The 25392-nt window shown below is 35.3% G+C and overlaps 1 protein-coding gene across 2 annotated transcripts in view; it reads right to left on the reverse strand.

Moving 5' to 3' along the window:
• The window catches only part of LOC118281929 (zinc finger protein 628), a 126669-nt gene extending 106526 nt beyond the window's left edge, over nt 1–20143 (reverse strand). The window contains exon 1 of one of the 2 annotated variants that reach the window (XM_035602750.2): nt 18751–20143. The gene's annotated coding sequence lies outside the window, so the exon portion shown is untranslated. Of the gene's footprint in view, nt 1–8834; nt 9375–18750 lie in introns of those variants that run through there. The other variant, XM_035602749.2, reaches the window with a different exon arrangement.
• Nucleotides 20144–25392: the final 5249 nt, after the last annotated feature.

Raw genomic sequence — 25392 nt, forward strand, 5'->3', positions numbered from 1 at the left:
TCAGTCTTATAAAACGGACGGACAGACAATTTGGTACTTAGACTCAATGTGTTATGGTTACATGGTTGTTTGAAATTCAAGCGAAGGAAGTTTTGAACACTTTTTTAATAGAATTTTGAAAGTCAAATGTTCGTGATACAAAATTTATATATTTGCTTGAAGGCGTTATTATCATCATCATCAACAGCCTATTAGTCTCCACTGCTGAACCGAAGGGCTCTTCTCATACGGGTAAGGTTTGAGCATTAATCACCGCGCTTGATCGAATGCGGGTTGGTGATTACAAACTTGTAATTAGAAATTATAATCCCCAACCCAGGGGGCGGGGAGTCATACAATGACTTCTCTCGCCTTGAGAGAGGAAACGGAGTGTTTGGTCAGCTCTTACTGACTAAAACCCACCCTGTTCCTTCTCCCGCTTTTTGAGTCAGAGCCCCGGTAAGCCCGCTAAATAGTTTGCAGCTCCGGTACTCCGCCGTGACCACACGGTTTGGTAAGAAATACCATTTAAAATACCTATATTTCTATAAACTAATAAAAAAATCTACAAGAAAAATTCTAAGTTTTAATGCAATATCGACTAGCATCATAAAACTCCAAGCCTCTTTATAGGCAGCAAGATTTTTCTAACTGTATAACAAGCTTCTAGATGTGTATCAGAAGTATCAGGCGATGTCGACTAACTGTGCTGTCGCCTGTCGCGCGATAGATTTTGAATAGGTAAAAAGTGCGGTGTGGCACACAGTGGGTTGGAAATGCTATAATATAAATTGTAGTTTGATATAGCTTGACTCTGTGACTGAAGTTGAAGTGTTATTTGGTTTGTGTTAGGAAAAAAGATGTTAAGTGTTGTAATTTTAGAGATTATATTTGCATGCTAAAGTATATAGGTGTCCATGGATGAACCATATTCGAAGAAACGATGATCGATGAGGTCAGGAAATTTTTTGATTAAGGATAGTGACTCCCAAGAGAGGAGCTAATGGGTCGAAGTGGCGAGTGATCGTTTTGCTTGAAGAATTAAGGGCAAAGTCTTACTTTAGACTAGACCCTACTACTACTTAGAAATGTTTGATAAACCGAAAAAGCCCTAGCAATACTTTGTCCGACCCGGAAATCAAACCCGAGACCCTTTACCCGGCAGTCGCACTTGCAACCACTCGACTAACAGGCTTATGTAAAACCTTTTAAGAAAAGATTAGCAGAAATGTAATACGAATATCAAATGTTTACAATTCGTCAGTTATAGTGTTGTGTCTCATATGTAAACACGAGAGGACGTTACAGTTTCTATCTCTCTACTATTTCTGAGAATTCCGAAAGGGAAAGTGTTGTGAGTAAGGCTTTTAACCCTAAAATTGACTTCAGTGAATTTTCGAAGAGAAATCTATGGGGTCTAGAAATGGTGTAAATCCGTAAAGCTATTTACAATACTAGCTTTAGGGTTAAAGAAACCTGCTATTTGCAAGTAAAATAATATTCTTAACATAATAAATACTAATCTAATTAAACGACTGCGTTGTTGGTCAAGTGGTCGCAAGTGCTACTGCCAGGCAAGAGGTCTCGGGTTCTATTCCCGGGTCAGGCAAAGTATTACTGGGTTTTTTTTCGGTTTTTCAAAAAATTCTCAGTAGTAGCACGGAGTCTGGAATCGTGCCCAGTATATGGCAATAGGCTCACCCCCTATTACATGGGACTTATAACACAAATGTTGAAAAGTAAATGTATATTATATAGCGGCATTACATGCCGTAATGTGTACCTCTGCCTACCCCTTCGGGGATAAAAGGACGTTGCTTATAATAGCTAATTACAAGTAACGTAAACTCTCCTTGATATCAACATTATAATGTATAGCGCTATATCGCGATATATCGCAGAGCTTTTAGTGTGCACAAATACGTGGATGATGTTGGATATAGTCCAAGAAAATCTGGTTAAAACGTAAAACATCTGTATGGAGGACGATTTACACGATCTCCATGTTCCTTGTACATTGTACATACGTATATAGCACGTCTGTCTTTTAAACGGGGTAAGCAGAGACCATTGAAAACTTCGATTTATAGATTCTTCAAAAACTAATAAATCTAATAGACTAAAACTACCCAATACACAGTTTCGAAAATTAAACGAACCTCTTACTTCTTACTACTCGCAGTTCTCGTCAAACCAATTTACAATTTACAAAGTAGCCATTACAAAATTTAATAAGTTAACCATCGATTTCGAAAAGTTAATACCCAGTTTTATTAACAGAGAAAAATACAGGAAGCTCTAAAATGTCCTAGTTTATAAGCTATTTACCTAGACTAGAAGTAAAGACTAATAAAGGTTTACTTAGTACGAAGTAGTGAAGCCACATGTGTGGCCCATTTGCATATTAGAAAAATCGTGCATTCGTACGGTTAACGGTAAATGTTTTACTTTAAATATTATTCTTAATGTAAAACATCATGTAGCCGGCTGTCACGCCTTTAAATCCTTGACGGGATAGGCAGAGGTGTTTTGGGACTCCTAACATAGTATTTTAGGCATGGGGAATCAGTAACTCATTTTTTATGGAATAGGTGGTAAACGATAGATAGTAAGCAATGAGCGCCGCTCATATGTCGTTGTCATTTTACACAAAAGGTTCCAGACTAAAATTTTAGTGTGGGAGAACCATGCTTCGGCACGAATGGGTTGGCTTGACCGCAGTAATACAACGGCCCTACAGAAAGCTGACGTGAAATAACGCTTGCATTGTATTTTGTTAAGTGAGAGAGGTTACCGGAGGTCAAATTATCCCCTTACCTAATAATTCTTAAACTTATAACCCCCAAAAGGCCGGCAACGCACAGGCGGTGGCGATTCTTTACCATCAGGTGATCTGTTCGCTCATTTACCGACTTATAACATAAAAAAAAATCTCATAAACTTTTGCCTGACATAGAAATTGAACCCGAGAATGCTTGTTCTGCAGTCACGTTAGCGACCTGTCAAGCCTTCTCAAATCTCGAAGACCCTATTCCCAGTAAACTTGTAACATCATTTTATTGGCATCTGACTTTACTAAGCTGTACTAGAACATAAAATAGCTAAACCACTTTCACGAAAGTTGTACTAAAGAACCGATAAAACTAAAAAGCTCCGACAAAACTATAATTCTTTTAAAATGTAGCAAAGTTACTTATTATTATGTAGCAATAAGGTTTATAATGCTACATCAATAAAATAATCATAAAAAATATTAATATTCACATGCCTATGTTTTAGCTTAGCATTTTCTGATATGTAAGTTATCGAGAGAAGAGATCACAATAGTGTGATTTTCAAGCTATCTGCCAAGTGTGGGGATTATCATAAACTTCCAAGTTGTCTGCTAAATGTGGGGATTATAATACATTACCTCTTAAGGAGGCTCTGGTTAACAGTGGATGTATTTTGGTCAGTGATGATGATGAATAACAAACATTCATACATGAAAACTGTTGCATTTATACATATTTTGTAATAAAGTATGGGGTGCTATTACGTGAAGGTATCTGATAACCCATTGGTCACCATCCCTACCCTTCCAGTAGGTAAGAGCCGATTAAATGACTACATATTGATAGAGACAAGGTAACAGCACTCTCTGATAAATGAACACATTTCCTACAGCGATCGTCAACTCCCCCGACAAGTGTGGTGATTATCGCAAACACTCTTAGATACAACACCTTTAGTATGTAGTAGTAGACTAATATGAGCATGTTAATGATGACGATAAAGGTGTAAATTATAAAAACCTTTTTAAACTTAATCCATATTATAAACAAGTTGTACCGTTGCGCTTGCCTTGGAACGGTGATTAAAGATCAGGCTATTTTTATCAAGAAATCTCTATTCGATTCCCGGTAACATTAAGTGCAGCATTTTTCCGACAGAGACGGTCTTATTGAAATGTATGCAAATTCGTATATAAATTGAGCGGCTTCATGTCTTAAGGTCTGTTTCCATTGTGTACAGATAACTTTTATAATATATTTTAATAATATAATTGAATCAAAAGTATAGTAAGTCAAATTTAATAAAAAAAGTAACACGGAATCTGGAATTGTGTCCAGTATATGGCAATAGGCACACCCTCTATTACATGGGACTTATAACACAAATTGTGAAAAGTGGGTGTACACTGTACATTGTATAGCAGCATTACGTGTCGTAATGAGCGTTGACGTTAATTTAATCAAATGTTTTACTTAATTAAGTATTGGTTCGAGGTAGGTCTTAAAACTACGAATAGCTATTGAGAGGTGGGCAGCCGCATCATCTGACTTTTAGCCACCTAACTGTAGTTTCTAAGCCGACTGCCAAGTATGGGGATTATCATAAAACTTCTCAGTTGAAGTAGATTGTAACTTTTTGATGGAGATGATACATGATTGTGTGTTAATTTTTTTAAAACGTACCCCACACTAGGATTTTCTCCTGTGTCGTGGGTGTGTTTACAAACATACAAGTTCACATACATATGAGACCCAGATCCGATATAACAATTTATGGATCACACAAAGAGTTGCTCCTTGCGGGATTCAAGCACATTGCGCGGCAGCCGGTTGCCTTACCACCGCGCCAACCGTTTGGATTACTAATAAATTCTTAGAATTAAAAAGTAAAGACTACAAAAATAATATACCAGATCTTTTAGGAAAGTTTTCTTCTACACATTGTTTTCTTTAATCCCCAACTCGTATGACAATGGACAAACACCCAAGCCTGCCACGTATGCATACAACGTACTCTAAACAACTTATTGCCTTTAAAATAGCGTTACGTAACGTTTCGCGCTTGTAAAGGTGCGTACGCGCATGTCTGCGTACATGCGCATGATTTTCATTGCGTTAGAATTTTTCCATTTATTTTTTTATTTTATTGTTATTGGTAAAACTGTGTCCGGTGGAAATATTATAGAGTTGTTCTTGTCAAATTAACTTGTCTGTTTTATTGTTTAATGGGTAAGCAGTAGTGTTACAAGCTCTATACATGATATGATAAATATCGTTGTCTTGTTGGTGCGAGTGCGACCGCGAGGTAAGGGGTCTAGGGTTCGATTCCCGCGTCAGGCAAAGATACTGCTGATTTTTTTTTGTTTTTTCGAGAGACGTTCCTTCGCTGTTGGTCAGTGCTATCTAAATAATCTTAGAAAATCCACATAAATCGGAAAACGTCTCATTGGTACTTGCCGTTTGTAGGTTCCAAACCCTCATGCATAAGGAGCTTCTTCCGGGTCTTAAACCTCCGGGCCACCACGATATATTATTGCCCATACTACTATTAGTATGTGCAATAATAGGTATAAAACCCCAATTTATTAATTTTCAGTTAAGCTAGAAGTTTAGAGGACTAGAGATGTAACTTGTGAGTGCAATGTAGCTTTTGAAATATTCTAAATTCAATGTTCTAAAAGTTGATCGCAAGTTAAAACCCAGTATTAATTTTTAAGAATTACTATATAATACAAAATAACCATTTAAAATTATTGTAACTATGTTAGAAAACTAAATAAACTTTCACATTTAACAGAGCAAACTAGAACAGATTACTTCTAAATCAAATAGGCATAGTCATAAGCTTAGAGACCGGGCTGCGCCTACGCAACCAATGGTCTTAGAGACCTTTGACACCGGCATAGAATGAGTTTACAAGAATATTTGTTAGAAAATCTATTTATAGAACGAAATGTTATTGTAATACTAACCGTACTTAGTATATAATAAAGTTCTTTATAAGTCGGTGGTGGGAGAATAGAGTATATTTACCAGCTCTACTCTTCACGCGGGTGTCGTATGATCCGACTGAGGGACTATACTTTCGCTCTCTCCAGTTCGCTCTCTGATGAACCCAAACTTTTTGAATTGTGCCTTCTAACCCTGCTAAGCGTGGAGGTAGTGGCAAACTCTCTTATTGTAGATAAGGTACGGAGCCTAGCAGCAAGCGCGAGAGGTACTCCAGGAGTCAGGGATCGTGCGACTATCTCCGGCCACAGTCGCTGTCTACAGACCGGTGGATTCCATAATCCATCGATCCAACAACACTAGAACAAGGACTAGAACCATACCCGTACGTAAGAGCCATCAGACCACAGATGGTGATGGTGCCTGATCCGGAGCTGCAGATTACGTAGCGTGTTTATCCGGGCTCTGGCTCGAAAAGCAACAGCAGGAACGGGGTGGTTTTTAGTTAGTAAGAACCTGACACTCGCGTCACCCTAGGTATAGGGCATATAGGCAGGCATTGGATTATTTACGCCTCTCAAAAAATGAAATCTAGCAGTGTACTGTCATGGACTCTTGATATTGAAATGAACACGCGAAACACCAGAGGCGTTACAAGTGCATTGCCGGCATTTTGGGAGTTAGGAATGTAAGGGTAGTACAAATCATTTTATGACTGATGAATTGAAGTAAAATACAGTATTCCTATGTTCTTGTATATTGATGGTACTATTGTAGAGGTACATACTATAGGTCCTATAGCTTCTACTTCCTTATCTGCCCATCTTTGACTCTTTCATTCAATGGTGACCATAAAACTCATTGAAACAAGCGACTTGGATGTTTCTTTGGTGAATTGGTTGCTATACTACAACTGCAACTACAACTGAATAGCAGTGGGTTCAGATTTGATTCAAAGTTTGAACAAAGTATTTTAGATGAGTTGCATGAAAATTGACTGAAACTTGAAATAGATTGAATGAAAAAATTAAATTATAAAGGCTCATATAAAATTTTCTAATATAGAGTTATTTAAGATTCCAACTTAAATATTATTTTATATTGTGTGATAACATTATTACATTGGGTATAATCTGTTAGAATGTTTTGATTTAAATAAATAGATGGATAAATAAAGCTTTTTAAACATTTGCTGTTATCGATTGAAAATACATTTTATATGACAATTGGTTCCGACGGCTAGTGCTTTTAAAATGGAGGTATCAAAGACATAACTCATTTACCCAAGAATTAGGAAATGCTTTGATAGGATAATAGAAATAATTGGATTTTAATGTATAAAACAAATTCAACGTATCAGTCATCTTTATATGAGTTAAATTATTAAATGAGATTTTATACTAAAGTTGGATTTGAAGAGCTTTTACATTAAGTTTTGAGTATTTTTTAATACAATACATCGATAGATAGTTTAAACAACACTTGCTTTATCATTACGAGAATTAAGAATGAGATTCTTCATAATTACAATGCTTTTAGTGGTTCTCTGGAGAGTTATACCTACATATAAAACTTACTAGTACATCAACATTCTTACAATTGAAATGCAAGCTTATACAGACTGCTAAGCAGAAAAGCTAACATTCATCCAATTCTATAAATTCCAATACAACTCTACTCAAAAATTTTCGAACTGTTAACTTCTTGCTGATATTCTACTCTTGAAAATGCTAGACTAAAGATGGACTACAAAAAATGGTTAGATACAGATACATGCTAGAACAAAAATGCCCTACAATACCTAGGACACAGACCAGGTAACAGACCCATGTTATATTCCTTATACCGACACATAGATAACAAGCTATACCCATCGAAAGAAAATCATCCAATGACTTCTCCCACCTTGACTAAAACGAGAGGGAGTATCAGACTCTTACTGACTAAAAACCACTCCTTTCCTACTCCTGCTCTTCGAACCAGAGCCACGGAAACCCGTCAGGTCTTCCTCAACTCCGATTACAACAAACCTACCTAGGTACATCCTAATAGTCCAAACCTATCCTATCAGGTCGACCTATCTTAAGAACCTATTAGTAAAATCCATGGTAGAAAGTCAAATATTTCAAAAGTCACGCCTTGATACGCCCTCGCTCCGCCTTTGCCGTGACGTGGCTTTAGAGGGGATATAAGTGAGATGCTGCTTATGCTGTGTTGTGTAAGAGGCGTGATGATTTTGGAAATGAGTTTTGGTATATTTTTGGGGATGTGCGTGGTTGGTTTTGGCGTAATTTGTGTATAAGTGTAATTTTATGAGATTAATAGGTGTTTTTAAACATTTTTAATTTATTATTATTATAGATAAATTAATTTTTATTCCATTCTGGTAAATAGTACACGAAACACTAATTTTTGGTACATTTTAGTTTTTAATTTTAATTATTTTAACATATCTAATATAATTATAAAATAATTCGGTAAATTGATTGTAGTAGTATCGATTGTAAAGCTTTTAGTCCCGTTTCTCATTTATTGTTTTAATTTTATTATTATAATTTTTTTATTATACCCATTCTTTTTCATTACAATTATTACATCGCAGTTGGTTAGAATATTATAAATAAAAAAAAACAAAAATTAATAAAATAAATAATCAAAATAATAATACACAAAACACTCACATAGCAAGTCAAGCACAAAAATGTAGTTAACACTAAAAAACAAAATAATTTAAAAATGTAATTTAAATTCAACATCAATAAAACGATAAGAATTATTACTGCAAATTAATGTTTTTCCAAATCTATAATTTCTTTTACATAATTATCTTATTACAATACTATGTTGTTAGGAAAATAGTATCGCATGTAATTTTTCTATCAAATAAATTTAGCCATTAAAAAATCATAAAATATAAGCAATTATTTTTTCAATGTGTTTTATTAAACACAGTCATAAAGGTAATGTGTATTATTATTGCTATTATTTCTGTTATTTTCAATGTTTGACTACATATTGGGCCTGCGAAAATTAAATATGTATTGGTAATAAAAACAATAATTTAAAGTTAAAAAACAAATAAAATAAAGTCATAAAAATTATATAAAGCAAAAAATAAAACAAAACACTAACCTCAGGTCCAAATCACAACACAAAATGTTCAATTTCTTCACTCACAATACTAATAATACGATTTTGACGTTTATTTATTTTATTTTAAGTTCCTTTTTAGATTAACACGTAAACTTCCTTTCGAGAATGCGCGCCAAAATCTCAATCATAATGACGCACACATTTTTATTTCTTAAGTTACGCAATATTACATTTTTTCTCCAATTTCACGGAGCAATGAGCGTGGATACTAAAAAAATACGATAAAAAACATAAAAAAAAACGCAATACCAAGTCATTTCACGGCGAAAAATTATTAATAATAAAAAAAAAACACAGTTCCTAAAATAGTTTGACAGTCACATTTTTAAAAAACGAACGCGGCGCTGCGTACTGGCGTGATAGATAAAAAAATAAACGAAAACGGCGCGAACACATTAGAAATTTTCAATATGGCGTTAATATTTTGACTATTTTTATAAAATATCGTTTGGTTTTCATTGCTTTCTTGTTGGAGTGTCGCGCGCGTGTGCTGTTTCAACACATTATGATCTAACACTGGCTAGCTCTCGATTGCAGAACATACTTATTCTAAGTCAACTTACATTCGTTCATATTTGCCTGCGGGGCGTAGGGCTGCGCAAGGATGTTAGAACCTAGTTGAATGCCTTATAAGTTTCCGTATTCTTTAACAGTAACACAAATTTATTGCCTTTCGCCTCTCTTGTTAGTTTTAAATTGGTTTAATTTTGCTTCGTAACTGTTTAACTAAGATTCCTTAACATTACGTCACATAATTTTAAATGATGTCTATAAAACGTTCCGAGTTTAAATTTCCGCGATTGAATAACAAATGTCGAATAACAATTTTTATGAATTACTTTTTATAGAATTCTTTTTATTGTTATTCATAATTTTAAAAGTGGAATGGATTAAGCTCTATCTTCATAAATTAACGTAATAATGATATTTATAGCGGTCGAACAACATTGTATGATGCGGCCAACCCTATTTTCGCGTAGTACAAGAACTTCTTGCATATAATAATATGTTTTAGCCTATATCGAACGCTCACAGGCACCGACTTAGCTGCGCATGCGGCTGCAACGCGGATAACTGCTATTTTTAACTTAAAACGTTATTTCACTTTGATTCTGATGAAAGTTCTTTTAAGATGATGATTTAGTTTGTTTTTTTTTAGTTATTGTGTCGTTTTACTGTATTGGTATAGGCTTAAGTTTTGTTTGAATAGTTAGGCTTTAAAATTAGGCTTTGAAGTTTAAGGTTCATTCTTAAACGGAAACTGAAACTAAACATTATAATACATGTAATGAAATTTTAAAACATTTCAATATAAAGTAAGATTTTCTGAACTCATCATCACTTTTGTTCGCTATCAATAACATTTTATTGCGAAAGCAAGAATATCCGTAGTTCCATGAAAAGTATAGTTTTATTTTAATAACTAAAGTTATTGATATGAACTATGTTTAAACATCTTATAACATTCTTTATTATCTCAACAACGAAAACCGCAAACAACTAGTTATTAAAAACAACTACAAACGCACATCACTAAAATCCGTTATTGGAACCACCACATCACTACTTAGTTGTATGCACCGTGCATTGGCCTGCACTGCCGCATTTGAAACACAACGTAAAACGTCTTAAAAACCACCTCTCACCACACGAAAACCAACTTTAAACTTTAAAAGATAGAGTTGAAACTTGATTGTGGTGTGAAGTGGAGTTATGCGTTTCAGTTAAATAGTTTTTTAGAAGCCAAGCTCTTATACCTACTTATTTTGCTATGAATTTTAGATAGGTATACTTGTAAGATATAGAAAGAAATGTTTAGGGACTACTTATAAGTTTCTAGGACATGGTAGAATGCTAGAAATCTTCGTTGGTACCTAGGTACTAACTAGGTATTGTATTTTGTATAATATAAGATGGAATTGATTTAATTATTTGAGGAGCGGTTTTTGAATACTTTAATTACGAAGCTTTTACGATTGGATTTTAGAGAGAAAATAATTTATTAAAACAATTTTGTTTATTCGTAAGTGTAACTGCTAAGAGAGTAGACTTTAAAAAGTTATAGGTTCAACCTATTATCATAGAATTACTTTTTTTAATCAGAAGTGTGTGTATATAGTTTGAACCTGTGACTTCACTGTCCGACGGTGATATCGACAACTAGGCTTATTACTAAGGTGGTTCAAATCACCAGATAAAAGCCCAAGACAGTCTACTGTTGAACAATGTGCGTGTTTTACAAAAATCTAATATCTAATGATAGTAAAAAATATTAATCCCTATCCCTAGCTTTGAAAGTAAAATTATAGCAAGCTTAAAGCTACTCGTTAAGTAAATAGAAAAGAAAAATTGTAATAGTAATGTTTGGTTTTGTATTTATTGTTATTTTCTAAAATTAAACCAATCTACTCATATCGGGGAACCGGCAACACTATTCTTTCAGTTGTAGTTATTGCCATTCATGATTTGAAAGCAATGAAAATGATTTCGGGATGAAGTAGCAGCTAGTACTTTATTTTTACGTAATAAATAATATTGCTTATCATAGTTTATAAACAGCTCATGACACAGGAAAAAATCGTAGAGTGGGACAACGTTTTTATAAAAAAAGTTATCAAAAATTATAATATTGTTCTGTCAAGAACTTTTAATAACTCTATAAACGAACTTGATTGAACCGAATGAAACTAAACTAAGTAACTACTGTTACTAATACCAAAAATCGAAACAATTTTGTAAAATTCAGGTATCTTCATTTAACCATCCATGCATTAAACCAAAGATGAAAAAAGTAGGTTTAAACAAGAACAAAAATCAAAAAATGACATCACAAAAACAGCTGTTTTAAAGTTCTAAGTTCGACTGTACAACTAACTCCATCTAGCGACACCAATTCGAAACTCGTCGATAGATCCTACGTTGCCTGAGCGCAGCTCGCAGTTAGGCAATCGTGCGCCTGAGTCATCATTCAGCTACAGACCTTTCACCAACTTTTGTGTCTAGGTTTAGAAATATTTTAGGTCATTAAGAGATGTATGTGAGGTTAGGTTTCTTTTTTCTAGGTTTATACAGAAATTTATGGACTTTTTACACGTTTAATTTGTTATAGAGATGTTGTCAAACACTGAGACTAAAAGTACATTGTAATAATAGGTAGTTCTTTCTTGAATGGATTTCGGGATCAAACCTAACACATCAAGGTCGATTTATTAGGGATCATTAAGCCACTACTCGATCACAAACCATTTGAAATCCAATAATAAACAGGGTTAGACTATGGGTAGGTTTTAAAGTAAAGGAATTTGACTTCTGAGGTTGTTGCTTCCTATCTTAGAAAAACAGTGCCTCAATTTCACTACCATCCAGTAACAGTTCACTTTTGGTTTATAATAAACTAGCGACAAACCCCAGCTTCGCATGGGTGCAATGGTGATACTAAACTGAGAACGTTGAATAGAAAAACATAACTGCCTGGCTTCGCACGGGTATAACATATTATAGCCTATGTCACTCACTGAAAAAAATATTATAATCGATCCAGTAGTTTTGATAAGAAATTCTACAATTAAAGTGCGCGAGAGCGATCATCAGTGACTGCATGGCTGTCAAGAAGCCTCCTCTAAGAGAGTTTGCCATATTATCCACACTTGGTAGACATTAATTATTATATTATAACTTTTGTAAGATATACTAAAATAATTATTATACTTTTCGGCTCCAGAGTAGCAGCGCAACGGCCGCCGCGTAGTATGTTGCGGAATGCTGCTCATGAATATGAGCCTCTGGAACGGCTTGAAACTAGTCGAGTACAAACAGTTACGTGAGTGAGCTTTTAGGAGCAACTTTTGTAACTTCTGTAAGCCAGGATCCACAGCAGACACAACCATGAAAACACCGTGTGGTATCAGCTGTCAGTCTATGGTGTTGAACACTGAAGTCCGGATTCCCAGGGAAATGAATGATAGTCTTGGATCCCGCAACGAAATAATTCACAAGATATTATTAAAGGAGAAATATATTAGCAATTGCTTTTGGATTAAAGGTGTTCCTAAGTAATAGTTTAAATCAAAGTAAAGTAAAGTAAAGTAAAGAGAAATGTTTAAATAATCATTATATGTTTTTGAGCCCCTATGGCAGATAAATAGATAATAAAGACTTTATTAAAACTGAGCTCTACCCAAATCTCCAACAAAAAATTCATCACACTAAGAAGTCTTGTATCATCTCTCTGAACCAACAAGACAGTATCTAGCTAAGAAACCTAGGGTTTAATGTACAAATACTTGGACACTAAGTCAATATTGTGACAGTGAGTTCACGGTAAGTTTCGTCGGAATGTCGGAGTACCAATGAAGAATGTGTGTCTTGTAAAAACTCGGTGTCACCTCCTCAACTATAATGGCTTGGAAGTGGCTCTACTTTGTATTATTTACCGACTTCAAAAAATGAGGGTTCTTTGTTACACCTGTACATATGTAAGTTGTGAGCAATTATCTTGCGTTTGGTTGAACCAATTTTGATGCAGTTGTCACTTCGTTCAAATTCAGTTTTTACTTAGAACTTAGAAAGCACTTTAACTTTTAAAGGCGGTTTTAGAAATAAGTTTTGACAAGAATTATTGTGGAAAGTGACTGTGTGAGACTATGATCTTTTGCTGGTCTTTTAATGCATTTAGAAGGGAGAAGTAATGGGTATTACATTATGAACAAGTGTTAACTAATTAAGTGCTATGCAATAAAAGCCGTACACCGAGGATAATTATTTTGAATAAGCTTCTGCCGGTGGCTTCATCTGTGTTCCCGTCGGATAAAAAGTATTCTATCACCCAAGTCAGCTTATAACCTGTCTGTATACCAAATTTCATCAAAATCCGTTCAGTAGTTTCAGTGTGTTTGACGGACAAACATCCAAACATACAAACTTTTACATTTATAATATTAGTGTGATTCGAATTATTGAATAAAGTTCACAAAATAGTAGAACTAAATCATTAGAGTACCGTATATAATTAGAGATAGTACTCTTATGACAACAATTAATTTCTTTAATATTGAGTGATGTCTGTAGTAAAGACTTTTGATAAAAAACGACACAACGCAGAAGAAAATTGTATGTGCTTTAGGGCAACAAAAACCAGAAAAAATCTGCAAGCATGCCAAACTAATGATTTCAGAGTAGAAAATATCAATAGGTAGGAAATATTTAACCAATTGGTAAGATCTAGACAATTTATTAGGTACATCAAAAATATCAAGCCAAGTAGAGCATCTTTCAAACCAACAACCATTGAACTCACATCAATTTTCTAACACCATTACAGTGGCGCACGTTTTTGTCAAAGAAAAATGCGTCTTATTACATTACCGGAGTCATGTCGTGTCGTCGTGTTTTGCATGCATTTGTCTGAAATGCATTTGTCGTGAAGGATGGTTTATACGGATCGCTAATGTTTGGTTTTGTTATATTTTATCTGAGGTTTCATATTTCCTTGTTAGGTGAAGCCGTTATATTTATATGTCACAACCATTCATATTTTCTTCACGAAAAATTAGGAATATGCGTTCGTATTACATTTTCCTTTTGGCTAGTCACATTTGGACCCCTAAATATCAGTGTGTAAGTATGGGATAGCTATGCTTCGACACGAAAGGGCTCGACCAGAATGATACCACGGCCTCACAAGCGACGTGAAACAACGCTTATGTTGAGTTTCGTTAATGGTACCGGAGGCCCAATCACTGATCTCCCTAATGCCCATCAATCTTAAAATGCTTAACCACTGAAAATACCGGCATCGCACTTGTAATACGTTATGTACCGTTTTGAAAAGATCAGGTTTATTAAAAAGCATTATTGTCCCGTCTCTATCAAAGGTGTGTTTAAAACTTGGCTCTTATCTTTTAAACTGCTATTTCTAATCCGTCTGCAAGACATGAAGGTTATAAAAATCCTTCTTAAACATAGGGGTAAAAAAGTAAAAAAAGGAAAAGACCCTGACAGTCTTGCTGGAGTCTAGCAGGACTGTCTGAGTCTTTTGATGGTATTGATAATTATTTTCAACCTCTGAATACCCCTAAAGATTATCATACATCATAGCCGACGGCTTCATATAAAATTCTTATATTCCTATAAATATTCGAATATTTTATTAAAGCCACACACTGCCATCTCTCAATAATAAGCTAGGATGCCTAGGATTGTTAACCACACCGCTAATCTTCTTAGTTAGTACTATTGATATTAATTATTATATTAGATGCCGAGTGCCGACGGCGACGGCGTCAAGTGCTGCTTGAATCATTGAAGGTATTATTACCCAAAACGTATTACGCAGATTTCAGAAGACGAAAGTTGAGGATAGTATTAGTACGGATCATGATACTATGGTGAAAAACCTAATAGTTCTAATCTAATTTTCAGAGGCAATTAAAAGTCTCAAATCAGTAAAACCATTATTTTCATGAAGTGGACAATCGTCATGGAGTCTATAATATACAAGGGCCTTGTATAACGCTCACAATTCGACAAGTCTGACATAGGTCCAGGCTACGAGCAAAATAAACTGTTCAGTTTTTTATCCACTAGAAACAATTTCGGCATACCATTTCATATAAGGTAGTAGACATGTCTACGGAAATTCTAATTTTATAAATGATTTTAAAGTAAAAACCGTTATTTGTTTCCACCCCTGCTTAATCCGCAGTTGTCTTAAGAGTTAAGTAAAGGACTACACATGACTGAACTACACTATATTAAAGAAAGACCAAATTAAAAGTACTCTTAACCGACGGACATGAAAATACTGATGACTGTGATGAAGCTAAAGAGGTATGTAATATCCGTAGTAATTGGCGTGCGGTTATGTACGTACGCAGGGTTTTATTTGTTCACTAAAAAAATCGTGTGTTTGAACAAATACACTTTCTAATTACATGATACTCATTGGGGTAGGCCTATGTTCAGCAGTGGACGTCCTGTAGCTGATATAATGATGATGATGATGAATCAAAACTAGTTAACCACACTATAGACGTCTATTTACCCCTCCTAAGTATAAAAGGCGTGATAATATTGACGCTAAGCTAATACAAAAAGTAACAACTCGAAGCTACTATTAGCCAATAAAATGTAATCAAACTTTTTCCCCTGGCGTGCCTCGCATACACTCATTTAATACAAAGTGACATTAAGGACAACATAATGATTCAACTAACGTACGAACAAAAAAATATTATTATTAGTAGTTAATATTATTATTTATTTTTTTGCTAGAAGCCATTATGCAAACGAGTTGTTTAAGAAAAAATTGTATTGGTCTAATGAGTTTTGGTTCGGAGTTGGAAAATATTGGCTCGTTAACGTTACTAATGGTAGTTACACGTGGGAGGCCTCTATCAGGTTCAAATCCCAGACTGGGTAAAGGAAGTTGGGCTATTGAGTTTAACAATTCCAAAAAATATCACTGGTAGGCTTTTTTTAAGCGAGGAAAATCATCCAATGACTTCTCTCACATTAGGCGAGGCGAGAGGGAGTGTTAGACTCTTACTGATTAAAAACCACCCCGTTCCTACTCCTGCTTTTCAAGCCGGAGCCCCGGTAAACCCGTTAGGTAGTCCGCAACTCCGAATCACTTTTAGCCTGGAGTCTGAAGTTGTGATTGCTAATAAAAAGTTAACCCTATACAGTTAAAATAAAATGATAAAGAATGTAGTCTGTCTCTTGCTTATACCTCTTAAGAATTTGTTATCAATAATGGTTCTCTCGTTGACATAAGATCATCTCATCAGTAGGAGACATGAGTCAGAAAAAATATTTTTAAAGATCAGCATAAATGAAAAGTTATGAACAGAATTCCACCATGGAAGGGTGGGTATTAAGCCTTATTAAAGCTTTCAAATGAAATTATAGAATAAAGATGTGTGAAGTAAATTTTGAGGTGACTAGCGAGCTTGTGAGTAAATTTAAAACAAAATCAGTGAATCTTGTCTTTCACACTATCACAGGTGTGATTCTAGCCGGTAAGAGTCTGATACTACGTCTTGCCTCGCCGTAATGTGTAATAGGAAATATATCTACTATCATCTAAAATAACAAACACCGTACAATAACCCAGCCCAAAAATCACTATAATTTAAAAAATCAGGATATTTTTTCAACTAATCAAAGAGTAAAACACGACTAAAAGGTTCATTCAAAATTCCTGGACTTTGTACAGACAATGATGCAAGTTCAATGAATCATCCGCTAGAGGGAGCGCCGGCCGAGTAATGAACTAACTACCTACCTAAGTATATACCCACTGTAATGTGATCTTTGTATTCAAAGGGAGCTTGTTTATGAAGGGGTCTGCTTATGTTGGTAATGGTGAAATAAACCCCTGATGATTTCAATGACTGCGACATGCGACAGTGGGGACTCAGGATCGATTCCCGGCTAAGATAAGGGCTATGGATTTTTTTTTTTGGAAATTTATGAAGTATTTCCAGTTTGGAAACTTGTCATTCTTGAATTGTGGAACTACCTTTAGACTCGTCTCTTGTTCTTTGAGAATTTATAACTTATCTAGTGAAAAGTGCGTCTTTTATTTTATACAGGATACAACCTCTTTAGATGATACAAGGTGTGATGTTAACATGACTTGGGATTTTATCCATTTATACTTATTGAGGAGTAGGCATAAACATACTGATGATGATTTAAGAAATATCAGATGTATAGTGCCGACGAAACTAAACAGCTTTCCAAGTGTCTTCGAAGACCTAATAAAAGTTTAAATCATAAAATGTAATCATTAGATTGTGTGAGTGAAATTTTCTGTTTTTAGAAAAATCTTTGCTTAGTTGCTAAACAATTCTACAAAGATTCAAAAAATCTCCAAAAGTCATCATCCTCCACTAACAGACACTTTAATCCAAAGCAACGTCATCAGAAACCCAAAACCATTCCAAAAAACCTTCCATCTCCCCCCAAAACTCCATAAAAGTCAATCGAAATGAAAAAGGACTTTAATTAAAATAAACTATCGTATCTGCAGTGGACGCTCTGCAATAAATTCCGCGAACCGATGGGCGTGCCCGATAGAATTTAATACAAAATACGCCATATTGATGTGTGCATTTTTTCCACCCCCTACAACCCACCCCCCTACATAATTGAGCGTTGTGAAAACTATCACGTTAGTAAATGACGCCCCCCTCTCCCCCCGCAGTTTTCCAACATGGCGGAGATCAATAATTTGGCTGGGCAATGACTGTGATGACTCGGACATGCGCAAAAGGCACGCACGCTAAAATCATCGCCAAAACCTGAACTTGACTTGGCGAAAACGAAAGTAAGGGGTGAATGTTTCTACACCGTTCTTGGCATTCGATACTAACACACTGACGCTTCTAAGCCATGTGCTTTTATTTATCAAACGAAAAAAAAATATCGAAGATTTTTTCCTTATTTTTTATATAACACTTTTTTATATTTAAAACTTTGATTTAAATAACGATGATAAACTTAAAATAGAAGATGGTAAAGAAGTATATAATGTAAAAGATAAAAGAAAAGTTAAAGCGTAATGTAACAAGGACATAGTAGGGAATGACGCTGAAAAAGATGAAACAGTCGATACGGTCACCGTAAGTGCGAGCGAGATAATAGACGTCAATTTTATTTTAATGGCGGGCGGCCATTTTGCTCATTACATAATTTAACGTAATGCATAAGAATATAATATAAAAATTTGGAAATTTTGGCGTTATAGGTATTTTTAGTAGGATCCTTAGCTGATGATTAAAAGGAAACGGCAAAACTGAGAAGATTTTATGTACCACGTGGGAAGATGAATTGGCTAAAAACTATCAAAAAATCCAATTTCTTATATACAATATTACATACAATTTCTTACCTGTTTTATGTCCTTCTGGGCGACGAATTCTTCTGTTTCGTGCCTCAGGTGTAAAGTCCTGTGTTTCTGCTACGAAGTCTTGTATAATTTCTTCTGTTCTTCTCTCTTCTTCTCTGTCTTCTTCTATGTCTTCTGTATTGTCAGTTTATTGTATGTCTAGCCCTTGTAAGCCCATTAATTATACATACTCATATAAAACGTTATAGGTATAGAAATAACGCAAATATTTAACTAAGTCTTAACGTTAATTTTATTTTAATTTTGTACTATTAATTAAACAAATCTAGAAGTCGCTTCAACAGGTAGATAAACTCGGATAAATTTAGTAGTTTTTTTTTGTAACTTTTTTTCAGTAATTTTATCTTACCTTTTTTACTTATAATTTAAGGCCAATTTAAGGCACAATAATTTGTCTGTTTATTTCTGCTTATTTTGTTTCATCCACCTTCAATCTGGATCGGTTGATGAAATTGGTCGAAAGCTTTTCCGAAAACTTATTTGCCAAAATCTTCGAATATCACTTAGCCTTAACGAGTAGTCCAGAGTCTTTCACTAAATTACTTTTCACTAATATATATAGAGAGTTTGCATATAAAAATCAATTTAAATTAATATTAAAAGTTCCAAAATTAACCAGTGTTGTTTAAATGTACTTAAAAAACGTAAGATTTAAATTCTCTTTTCTATTGATTCCTTGTAATAACGGTTGATATAAACATAAAACTTGTTCTATTGCGAAAAAACGTGTTTCTTTATTGTCAAATGGCGCTGGTTTTAATTTCTTTTCCTAGATTCCCCTTTGCTATGAAATCTTGGCTTTTTTCAATTTCTTGCGCATTTAACTTATGTTAGTCCGCTTCTATAGTGACATGTTGTTCTGTGCGGACTTTTCATGTGGTCTTTTCTTCTTCTTCTTCTTTATTTTCGAATGCTGCTTCTCCCGGATGGTCGTTGATGTTAAGTAGCCCTGTTTCGACAAATCCGGGTTAAACTGCCTTCAGTTGCCTTACACTAGTTTTACAGTAAAATTAAACCGGTCGTTTGAAAGTCTGTAGAGTTCAAGTGTTGCTGAATACTATGATTACAAATTCACTTAAATACTATTTATGATTATGGTGTGTTGTGGAGAAAAATTAATAGCGTCTATTGCATAAAACTATTTCTGAATGTGTCGGCGGGCGGCAGCGGTGCGTAAGACGCATGCGCGCAAAATTTCGAATTTTGTCACCAAATTTTGGTTTTTTATTTCGAGAATTTTTGAATTTTAGGCCGTTTGAATGTTTTGTTTTAGTTTTTTTATTATTTTATTTATAGTCCAGTGGTTTTTTTGTTAGTTTTTGCGCGGTGGGTATTTTCGCGCTGCGTAGGTGTTATACACGCGACGTCACCAGCCTCGCCGGCCACACTGATGGTTCGGTTGCAATGCTGGTGCATCGGCGACCCCTCGGCTCGTGGGATGAGGGTCCACCTGCCACCCACCTCACCCCGATGACTCGCGTACCTCGAAATCATCAAATAATGATTTTACGTGTTTATTATAAAACTCCACACGTACGCTAGTGTGCGTGAGCTATCTACGATATTCTAAGCGCAGTGTCGATGTGGGTATCATATTTGTTTGTTATTTGGCCTGTTAGAATAAAGTATTTACTGAACATTATATTCATAAAGAGCATTATGGAAAATGGATCAATAGCTTTATGTACTTATGTATTTTGTTGTGTGCTTCTGTCGATGTGTGGTTCTTGAAAACATATACGCATTAAGTATGGATGGCTGGCGGTATATAAGTCATGTCATGTAGAATTATATTCCGGCTTACTGCGAGGGTAGGTAGGAGGGGTTTAATAAAGTATTTTATGTTTTCGAACAGTTCATTTTGAGAGATGAATTGTGTGATAAGTATGGAGGTTTCGGGCGTGAATTGATCTTAGAAATGATTTGAAATGGTCACGTATCTAACCGCAAGAGCTCTGATCGTTTACACCACAATGCTTTAGACTTCCATCAATTTAGTACCACCTAAATCATATCCCTAACAATCTACGCTATCTAATTCCTAACTCCTATCACTCTGCCTACCCCAAAATCAAACAATGAACTGTAACACTTACATCAGCAATTTTTCATGTACCACAAGCAGAGCTGTAGCATAACCAACCTTATGCTCTGAAACTGAAAGCTGAAAGTCATCTGGGGGATGTTTAACAAAATGCTAATCGTATTTTTGACCGACACATTTTCATTCTCCCCGGACAATACACATTAGCCCCGAGGTATCGGTCATCAGTTAATGACCTCATATCGTTTTAGTGTGGATTCGAACTTGAACGTGGACTAATATAGTGACGGTAGTGGAATACTTTTAGCTCGTTAGTATTTCAGTGAACGAAAAAAATGGTATAATAGCTTAGGAGTTAAGGAGCTTGTCAAGTATGGGACTGTGTTTGAAATTTTACAGGTACCAATGTGGATTTAGGCTTAAGTTTCATCAGGTGTAGTTTATTATACGGACCTTGTGGAGTCTAGAACAAATTTCCGTGCGTTTAGACGTTTTCGACTCTTTTGTGTCTTCTTCCAAAACTATCGTTTTCTTCTTCTTCTCCTGTAATTATATCTTCTGATTTATTTCGTTGCGGGATCTAAGACAGTCATTTAAGTGTTTTTGTGGTCGCAGAGCATAACCATTTATTTAGAAACTACTCAACCACCTAGACTATGTTATAAACAGATACAAAATTAATTCTTTACCATCAGTACCTATACCTATACATGTATGTATGCCGTTTATATGTCACTGCCTTTGACATTTATCTCGAAACTATTTTTACTAAAGGTTTTTATAGTCATTAGGAATCATAGTCTAATGTCGTAGGCGTAAATGTCTAGGTTTCTTCTAGACCTAACTACTAACTACCTACGCGTGTTTCAAGGCTAGATCTAGCTTTTTAGGTGACTAGGTTTTGATTGCGATTTTGTTCTTCGAAGAGCAATGGGTTTCGAGTTTGATTTGAGGGTTGGCTAAAGTATTATTGGATTTATTTGGATTGTTTTAATGTGAGAGAACTATGCTTGGGCGTGAGCAGCACGAATGGGCTGGCTCGACTGGAGTGATATCACGATCTTACAGAAAAACGACGTGGAACAACGCTTGCGTTGTGTTTCGTTGTGTGAGGTTGTCTTCACATGCACATGATACTGTGTTGTTCCGTGCGGGAATCGAATTCGCTACACGTTGCACGGCAGCCGGTCACCTAACCGCCGCGCTAGCCGTGCAGATACTGACTGCTGATTTTAGTTTTATAGAAAAAGTCGGAGCTGTGGACGACCTGGCAGGTTACGCTGGATCCGGCTCAAAGCAGGAGTAGATACTGTTTAAGTTTAAGAGTCTGAGACTCGTTCTCGCCTTATTCAAGGCAGGAGAAGAGACTAAAAGACCTTCATTACAAATAGTATCAGATTTCACATTGCATCATTTTTCGATTGAAACTGGGAGAATTCGATTGAAAAATCGATTGAAAAATGATGCAATGTGAAATCTGATACCTGGTGTGGAGTGATTACCCCACAAGGGTTAGAGAGAGACTAGCTTCGTGCCTTAATAATTATAATGATGATCACAGCTCATCACCAATGATGAACAGTGATGATAATGATGATGATGATGACTGTACAGGGTGTTGTCGCATCGCGTCACAGAGTAATCCGACAGATTAAGGGGCGCGCTCGCAAAATTCCATATATCATTATTAACTGCATGCGTTGCAGTGTGTTGGAGGGATAGCAGAAAAGGTTTGATTATTTATAAAATGTGTTTTTTTTTATTGTATTTTTGTCTGATGCTTTGGTCTCGAGTGATTGAGATTGTTGGCTTTAGTTTCAGTGGCTGTGGCTCGTGGAGTCATTGTACGAGTATATGTCGAGCATATATCCTCTTTTTTAAAAGGCCGGTAACGCACCTGTGACTCCTCTGGTGTTGCGAGTGTCCATGGGTGGCGCTGATCGCTTACCATCAGGTGATCCGTCTGCTCGTATACGGCGGCGTGTTCCATAAAAAAAATTGTGTAGAATTATTCACATACACACATTTTTTCCAAATTATATACCTACGTGAGGACTTCTGATTAGCTGAACGATACATTTTCTCATTGGTATTTTTAACCGTTTTTTTATTAGCTGTAAGCCCTTCAAGAATTAAAAATAAAACTAAATAAATATGCTCTGTCATACCCAGTAAATAAACTAAAAACAGCATACTCAACAGTTAAATTACAGTTATTAACAAACAAGACATCATACCAAACCAAACCTTCTTTTTATTTTTAAAGTCACCGACGATGACTATGCAGACCGTCCACCACTACGCGACGACCGTAAGCCTCGTGAAAATGGTGTTCCATGTAAAAATTATCAGAAATTAATAAATATATATTGGACGGGCGAGCTTAAAGCCGGCACGTAAAGTATTGCTTATGTACAATGTAAATATGTACACAAACGTTTGTACATAACGCCAAGTATTGATCTCGAAATAAATAATGCTACTTATAGTTACTGTCTCGTTGGTCGAGTGGTCGCAAGTGCGACTGCCGGACAAGGGGACTCGGGTTGGGCAAAGTATTATTGGGCTTTTTTCGGGTTTTCGAAAATTCCTCAGTAGTAGCACGGAGTCTGGAATTGTGCCCAGTATATAGCAATACTCTCACCCCCTTTTACATGAGACTTAATATAACACAAACAGTGAAAAGTGGGTGTACATTGCGGCATTTCGTGTCGTAACGTCACGCCTTTTGGTGATAAAAAGGCGTGACGTTAACGTTGACTTATTGTTATGAGGCGGGGATATTAAAATGTGTGGCTTTAGTTTATTTTCTAGGTATGCCACTGGTACTCTTCTCTTAGTCAGTGGTAATTGACAGGCTACGCATTTGAATGAGACTGCGCTGTTATAAACCTGAACATTTTATATTATGATTTCAATTTAATTTTTCAGGCAAATCCTCTTATTTTTGTAGGTTTCTTATTATAGGTACTTACCATAGGAGCTCCATAGTCTAGGAAAGTGGATGGAACTTATACGACGGGAATTATATTAGTTTGCTTAAGCTACAATTCAATTCAATGTTCAATTACATTTATTACGGTTTATTACAATTAAATGCTATATTTTTTTAAGAAAGGATATGAATTAAAATTCCCCCACATCCAATAACAATGTGACATAATAAAAAAAGATAAAATTGTATAAAAATATGGCATAGTTCCTAACTTCATTTATTAACACTTTCATAAGAAAAAACTGCTATGAAAATAGTTCAGGCGCTGTTATGAAAAATGTGTTAATCCAGTTTTTATGGAATAAGAGACAACAGATCATCTGGTGGTAAGCGATCAGCGCCGCCCAACATGCAACCCTCAAACCTTCAAGAATAAAGCGTATTCCTTTTTAAAAGACCGGCAACGTACTAGTAACACCTCTGGTGTTTTGGGTGTCCATGGGCGGCGGCGATTGCTTACCATCAGGTGATCCGTATACTCGTTTACCGGCTTATACCATTAAAAGATCCTATTCTTAAACGATATGAGTATCGAGCTGGTAGATTAATATTTATGAAACTATGACAAATCAGTAATGATATATTTTGATATGAGTCACTTTAAAACAAAGTATTATCAAGAAAAATCACTGAGTCATTGTAATTGTCATGTTTTTTTATTAGGTTTGACGTCATGTTCTTAGTAAGTTAAAACGTTACTTATATTGTCCCATACTCGAAGTAATTTAATGCTTACTTAACCTAGTTCTTAGCAATAATTGTTTTCGGAACAAAATCGTTACTAAGGAATAATTTAAGTAATCATGAAATGTCCCTGAGTATGGCAGTTAGGGTCAATTTATTATTAAAATTTTAGTTAGGAGACGTGAATTTTCTTGTTAGCCTACGAAAGTTATCAAATAGAGGACTTGTGTTTTATTACCGACTTTGGGAAAGTATTATTAAGATAATAATACACGAACTTAAACGTTCTCAGCAAAATCGGAATCTGGGATAATTGATCAGTGATTAGCGCTCAATTGATTACACTCAATAGCGCACGGTTGCATTACCTAATATATGCAACTGTGCTTATGTAGCTAATAAAAGGTAAAATGTTAAGTAATGATAAAGGTTAATCTATACTATTTAATAACAAACACGTTCCGTTCAATTTTTCTTTTCTGTAATTCAAATGTTTCTGTAAAGTGACAATGACTTCTGTGTTTGTTTCATATTTCTTCTCATAGTAGTCTGCTAGGAAATGCCGACCTCATCTAGTTTTTTATTTTTTTATATAATATGTTTTGACGTGTAAAAGCCTATTTACGAAAAAAAAATCATTGCATTTCATTTCAAAAAACAAAACTATAAGCCTAAAATCTAACTCAAAATTGTATTGCTATAAATACTAAAAACAGTCTAGAATTCTAGATATAGGTGTACGCTAGACTTTGAGCACAGGTAGTGTCAAGGTCTTGAATAGGGAAGCAACTAGTTTGGACGTTCGGCTAGCCGCAATTTTAAAGTGAAGCCGGTTTTAGGGATGGGAGCCGCTCAATAGGCCGGCTATCGGCCGAGTTCCCGGTAGACGTAGCCTAACGGT

This window comes from Spodoptera frugiperda, chromosome 16, assembly GCF_023101765.2.
Source record: "Spodoptera frugiperda isolate SF20-4 chromosome 16, AGI-APGP_CSIRO_Sfru_2.0, whole genome shotgun sequence".
In the NCBI taxonomy this organism is placed as follows: domain Eukaryota; kingdom Metazoa; phylum Arthropoda; class Insecta; order Lepidoptera; family Noctuidae; genus Spodoptera; species Spodoptera frugiperda.